General features: G+C 44.1%; 2 long non-coding RNA genes across 10 annotated transcripts in view; one reads left to right on the top strand and one right to left on the bottom strand.

The window, feature by feature from the left end:
- The window catches only part of LOC109958476 (uncharacterized), a 2,778-nt gene extending 2,081 nt beyond the window's left edge, over window positions 1-697 (top strand). For 3 of the 7 annotated variants that reach the window (XR_002274684.1, XR_002274680.1, XR_002274686.1), the window contains exon 4: window positions 156-624. This is a non-coding gene — a long non-coding RNA (uncharacterized LOC109958476). Of the gene's footprint in view, window positions 1-155 lie in introns of all 7 variants that reach the window. The other 4 variants (XR_002274685.1, XR_002274683.1, XR_002274678.1 and 1 more) reach the window with 4 other exon arrangements.
- Window positions 671-4,832, bottom strand: LOC109958491 (uncharacterized). Of its 3 annotated transcripts, XR_002274689.1 has the most exons (6): window positions 2,768-3,267; window positions 2,137-2,213; window positions 1,754-1,999; window positions 1,233-1,321; window positions 852-910; window positions 671-745 (listed from the first exon to the last, which is right to left on the bottom strand). It is a non-coding gene; the product is annotated as an uncharacterized LOC109958491 (long non-coding RNA). The 3 variants fall into 3 exon arrangements; XR_002274688.1 differs by having other exon boundaries at window positions 1,754-2,213; XR_002274690.1 differs by lacking the exons at window positions 1,754-1,999; window positions 2,137-2,213; window positions 2,768-3,267 and adding an exon at window positions 4,512-4,832.
- Between the last annotated feature and the right edge of the window lie 300 nt (window positions 4,833-5,132).

Genomic DNA, 5,132 nt, shown 5'->3' with positions numbered 1-5,132 from the left:
TATATATATGGATGTTCACTGCCCATATACAAATAATGTGCCCACTAAAAGCCTTTTATTCAAATGAAGCAAAGCTATCAACACCAAGACATGATGGGTTGAAATTATAGAGCATATCATGCTTTAAGTTCAAGCTTTTGCCATTTCCCCCTTAGGCACACACCAGACGTCATTCTGTGGCCAGACCATCAGCAAGGTTCTTGAGCACATGCATAGAGACAGGGAAGTTTGTTTATAAATGAACCAGTTATCATTGAATTCAAAGCTTTACAAGACTTTTGTCTTTTTTTGCAGCCACTCCATCCACTCCAGCCAGCTCAGCTAGCTGCTGAAGTTTTGGCTAAGATGGGAAATCCCTACCGGTGGGGCCATCCAGGCAGAGTACCTCACATTTTCCTCCATGCTGTTGCACTGCATGTGCCTGGACCACAGTTAGGAAGACTTCTCCAGTCATGTGAGTTCTCTTGGAGTTACATGACTGGAGAAGATTTCATAACTGTGGCGCAGGCACAGGCAGTGGCAATTTTTCAAACTTCAGCAGTATTTAAAAAAGAAGGGAACTTGGTGAAGGAGATGGTGTTTTTCAGGCCCTGTTTTAAACATTTTCAGCCTTGTCCCAGGCTGTTTTTCTTTTCTTTTCTTTATTTTTCTCAATAAAGCTATTACAACTATAAATCTGTCTTGTTCCGCTCTCTTGGTTCTTCACTGTACTCCAGCATGATCCACATCTGGGAAAATGGTCCCCCTGAAATGAAAATATGCATAAATGAGCATGGAGAACACCCTGAAATATTTTCTGTGATTAAGCCGCAAGTTGTTTTTACCAAAATTGTCATTAAACAGTCTCTTACCTCAATGTGCTCATGAGGGAGTCATCCCATTTTCCACAGCTGTGGCTCTAGCAGCCTGGCTATGAGGGGGAAAGACACAATGGACCAAGTTATTTGGCTCTGTAAAGAAAAACTGGAGCACATTCCACTGAAGCAAGCAATCAAATTAAGATGTTCAGTGTTTTAAGTATTATACAAATATTCTACAGGGCTGACTGTAGTAAAGTTTTTGAAATTGCCCTTAAAATGACAAACCCACATGCAGCCTGAAAAGCGAGTAACTACTACTATGAAGCCAAATTCTCAAATTAGGCTTCAGTCATTTAAAGTGCACCAAAGAATTAAACATTTTAATTATTCACATATTAAATGTTAATATCAAAACAAGACTGCATAGAGTACCTGAAGGGAAAGTCAGGTTTCTTTGCAGCTTCATGGAAGAACCCCAGAGCTGTGGATGCCTGGTTTTTGGCCATTTGGAGGATCAGGATCTGTGACAATACATTTAGAGTTAACTCAGTCGGCTACTCAAAGTTACTCACGAGTTTATCCACAGTGAATTAAAAGATAATTCTATTTGCCAGCTATACTATCAACTTGTTGTGTTTCACTTGAGAGCAATGAAGGTCAATCACTATGTTATGACAATGCCATAAACATTACAGATAGATCACTGGAGGTTTTTACTAAAGCTTCATTATCATACAGTAAGTCAAACTGTTACACTACAGTTCATTCTGACCCTGTGTACAAACATGGTGGATACAATGCAGAGTGAAAGCACTAATACAAATGCTAATATTCACACCTTACAGCTGCTGTCTTAAGACACCATATATCAAATTAGGAGGTTTGTCAGTGGAAAAAAACAAGATTTTTTTTTAAGCAGGGGATCTCATATCTTCTCTAACCTCCTTCCTTACCTTTACCACAGGTAACCCTCTGCTTTCTTCATCACTCCTTTCTCTCTTCTACCGTGTCTTCAGCTTGCTGGTTTGTGGAGGACACCATCACGAAGCCACAGCGTCTATCTTTATCTTAGCCCTAGTCAGTGTCTTATAGCCAGTCTTCTTCTTCTTCAACCTTCTCCATCTTCATCTCCGACTGTGGGGAGGATGCTATCTCCCCTGACCCTGGCGTCCTGGCCGTAGCTTTCATGATGTACCTCACTGGGCAAATAGCATAAAGGACCTTGCCGAAGGACCCACGGAGCATGTGTGCATGTATGTGTATGTATGTACCAGCTTATTGCCCAGCTTGCTGGTTTCATGTTCTGTGTGGACATTTACTGCAGAAGAAGTCTTACTGTCATCGTCTTCCCTCCAGTTCCCCTGCATGCCTGCTGCAGCTCAGCACACTTCATCCATTCATTATACCTGAAGACTGTAAACAGGTGGATAAGAGACAGGGACTGCAGGTTTCTACAGCTTAACTTAACTTAGTCATGTATCCAGATGCCAAAGGACTGGAGCTGGTTCTGCTGTGCCAGTTAAAGAGACTTCAAACTGTCAAAGGAGCAAAACCTTGTATTGACAGCTGGGTGTGTAAGGTCAAGGCACAACACTCAGCCTAAACGGAAGTTCTTAGTCTTAGTCATGACCTTCAAAGTCAGCCTTCCCTATGTTGTCGGAAAATCAACAAGTCTCTTTCATTACATTCAGAAACACAACAGATCTCCGGAGCTTTGTACTCCGTGCAGAGGACCAATAGCAGAAGCCAGGAAAAGTTCTAAAGGCCGGCTGAGCTGGTGATTGTGTGGCGCATTGGGAATGCCACTGACTGCGACGTGACAAGCCCGGGTTCACTTCCCTTGTCACTGCATAATCGTTCATTTTGTCAGAATGATGCAATCACTTTAGGTAATAACAGGAGTCAGTAAAAGTTCCGAATGCATACATCGTAAGCAAGCGGATGGTGCAGTGGTTAACGTTACTTACTGTGGTGTAGCAGTTCGTGGGTTCGCACCAGTTCGCTGAGCTGATTACTCCAAAAGCGATGACAAGCACCGGTGGGCGTTCACGGTTGGTGTACCTCCTCGAGGTGTCCATGGAAGATGTAGGGGGTACGGTCGCTAGAAGCGTGCGGATACCACGGGTTCGGACAGTGGGTGGTCCCCCACCCCCAGAGGGGTCTGAAGACAGAAAGGTAGATGTCGCTCACATCCTTTTTTTTTTTGTGTGTAAGACCAAAAACCAGTGGTTCCATTACCGTTCTCTTCACTTTCCTTGGCGTCCGCACGCCTCACCCTTCTGCCGCTTTCAGGGTGGACCTTGCAGAGGTCCCCCAACCGACCGTACCCCCTACATCTTCCATGGACACCTCGAGGAGGTACACCAACCGTGAACGCCCACCGGTGCTTGTCATCGCTTTTGGAGTAATCAGCTCAGCGAACTGGTGCGAACCCACGAACTGCTACACCACAGTAAGTAACGTTAACCACTGCACCATCCGCTTGCTTACGATGTATGCATTCGGAACTTTTACTGACTCCTGTTATTACCTAAAGTGATTGCATCATTCTGACAAAATGAACGATTATGCAGTGACAAGGGAAGTGAACCCGGGCTTGTCACGTCGCAGTCAGTGGCATTCCCAATGCGCCACACAATCACCAGCTCAGCCGGCCTTTAGAACTTTTCCTGGCTTCTGCTATTGGTCCTCTGCACGGAGTACAAAGCTCCGGAGATCTGTTGTGTTTCTGAATGTAATGAAAGAGACTTGTTGATTTTCCGACAACATAGGGAAGGCTGACTTTGAAGGTCATGACTAAGACTAAGAACTTCCGTTTAGGCTGAGTGTTGTGCCTTGACCTTACACACCCAGCTGTCAATACAAGGTTTTGCTCCTTTGACAGTTTGAAGTCTCTTTAACTGGCACAGCAGAACCAGCTCCAGTCCTTTGGCATCTGGATACATGACTAAGTTAAGTTAAGCTGTAGAAACCTGCAGTCCCTGTCTCTTATCCACCTGTTTACAGTCTTCAGGTATAATGAATGGATGAAGTGTGCTGAGCTGCAGCAGGCATGCAGGGGAACTGGAGGGAAGACGATGACAGTAAGACTTCTTCTGCAGTAAATGTCCACACAGAACATGAAACCAGCAAGCTGGGCAATAAGCTGGTACATACATACACATACATGCACACATGCTCCGTGGGTCCTTCGGCAAGGTCCTTTATGCTATTTGCCCAGTGAGGTACATCATGAAAGCTACGGCCAGGACGCCAGGGTCAGGGGAGATAGCATCCTCCCCACAGTCGGAGATGAAGATGGAGAAGGTTGAAGAAGAAGAAGACTGGCTATAAGACACTGACTAGGGCTAAGATAAAGATAGACGCTGTGGCTTCGTGATGGTGTCCTCCACAAACCAGCAAGCTGAAGACACGGTAGAAGAGAGAAAGGAGTGATGAAGAAAGCAGAGGGTTACCTGTGGTAAAGGTAAGGAAGGAGGTTAGAGAAGATATGAGATCCCCTGCTTAAAAAAAAAATCTTGTTTTTTTTCCTCTGACAAACGTCCTAATTTGATATATGGTGTTTTAAGACAGCAGCTGTAAGGTGTGAATATTAGCATTTGTATTAGTTCTTTCACTCTGCATTGTAACGTTACACGCTATCATTAAACTCTCGCTAAAGCTAGAGAAAGTAGTCTACATGAACTCGAAATTAGACAGTCAAATGTTTACCTCCAATTAACAGCGAAGCATCTGCATACACACAGAACGCTGCACATTAAATTTTAACGGCAAAAGATCTACAGCAGCTCAACCTCATCGTCAATGAGCCCGGGACGTCCGTCCTTCGACAATGGTATGGCCAGTTTCATTTTTACCAGCACGGGATTCGAACCTACGATCCTCTGAATTTCTAGTCCCTATTTTCGCCCCCCTTCTTCTACAGATCATTCGCGCGTTAAATGAGTGGTCACGTGATGCGTTTCAATTAGCGCGAGAACGATGCATTGCGAAGAACGAAGATAGATGAGGTGAAACAAAGGCTTGCGTCTGGCGTATATTTTTTGGTTACACCAGCAGCAGCTAAGTCTGAGGTGTGGCAACATTTTGACGAGAACAATGACCCAGGGGGTTATGTAAAATGCAAGAAATGTAACGTTCTCTTTGTTAGGTATTTTTAGTCAGATAGAAATTGGATAGATACTTTATGTATTAGAAATGTTTAGTGGAGATAGGATGTCTAGTTAGACTGTTAAATGCTTAGGCATGCTTATGAGTTTCTACAGGGTACATCTGGTCAAGGATAACTAGAGAGAAGAGTTGATGACTGTCCAGACAGGGTGTTTAATATTA

This window comes from Monopterus albus, unplaced genomic scaffold (genome assembly GCF_001952655.1).
Source record: "Monopterus albus unplaced genomic scaffold, M_albus_1.0 scaffold3.1, whole genome shotgun sequence".
Taxonomy (NCBI): Eukaryota; Metazoa; Chordata; class Actinopteri; order Synbranchiformes; family Synbranchidae; genus Monopterus; species Monopterus albus.
Note: the sequence above shows the minus strand (reverse complement) of the source record. Positions and strands in the feature narration are given on the sequence as shown.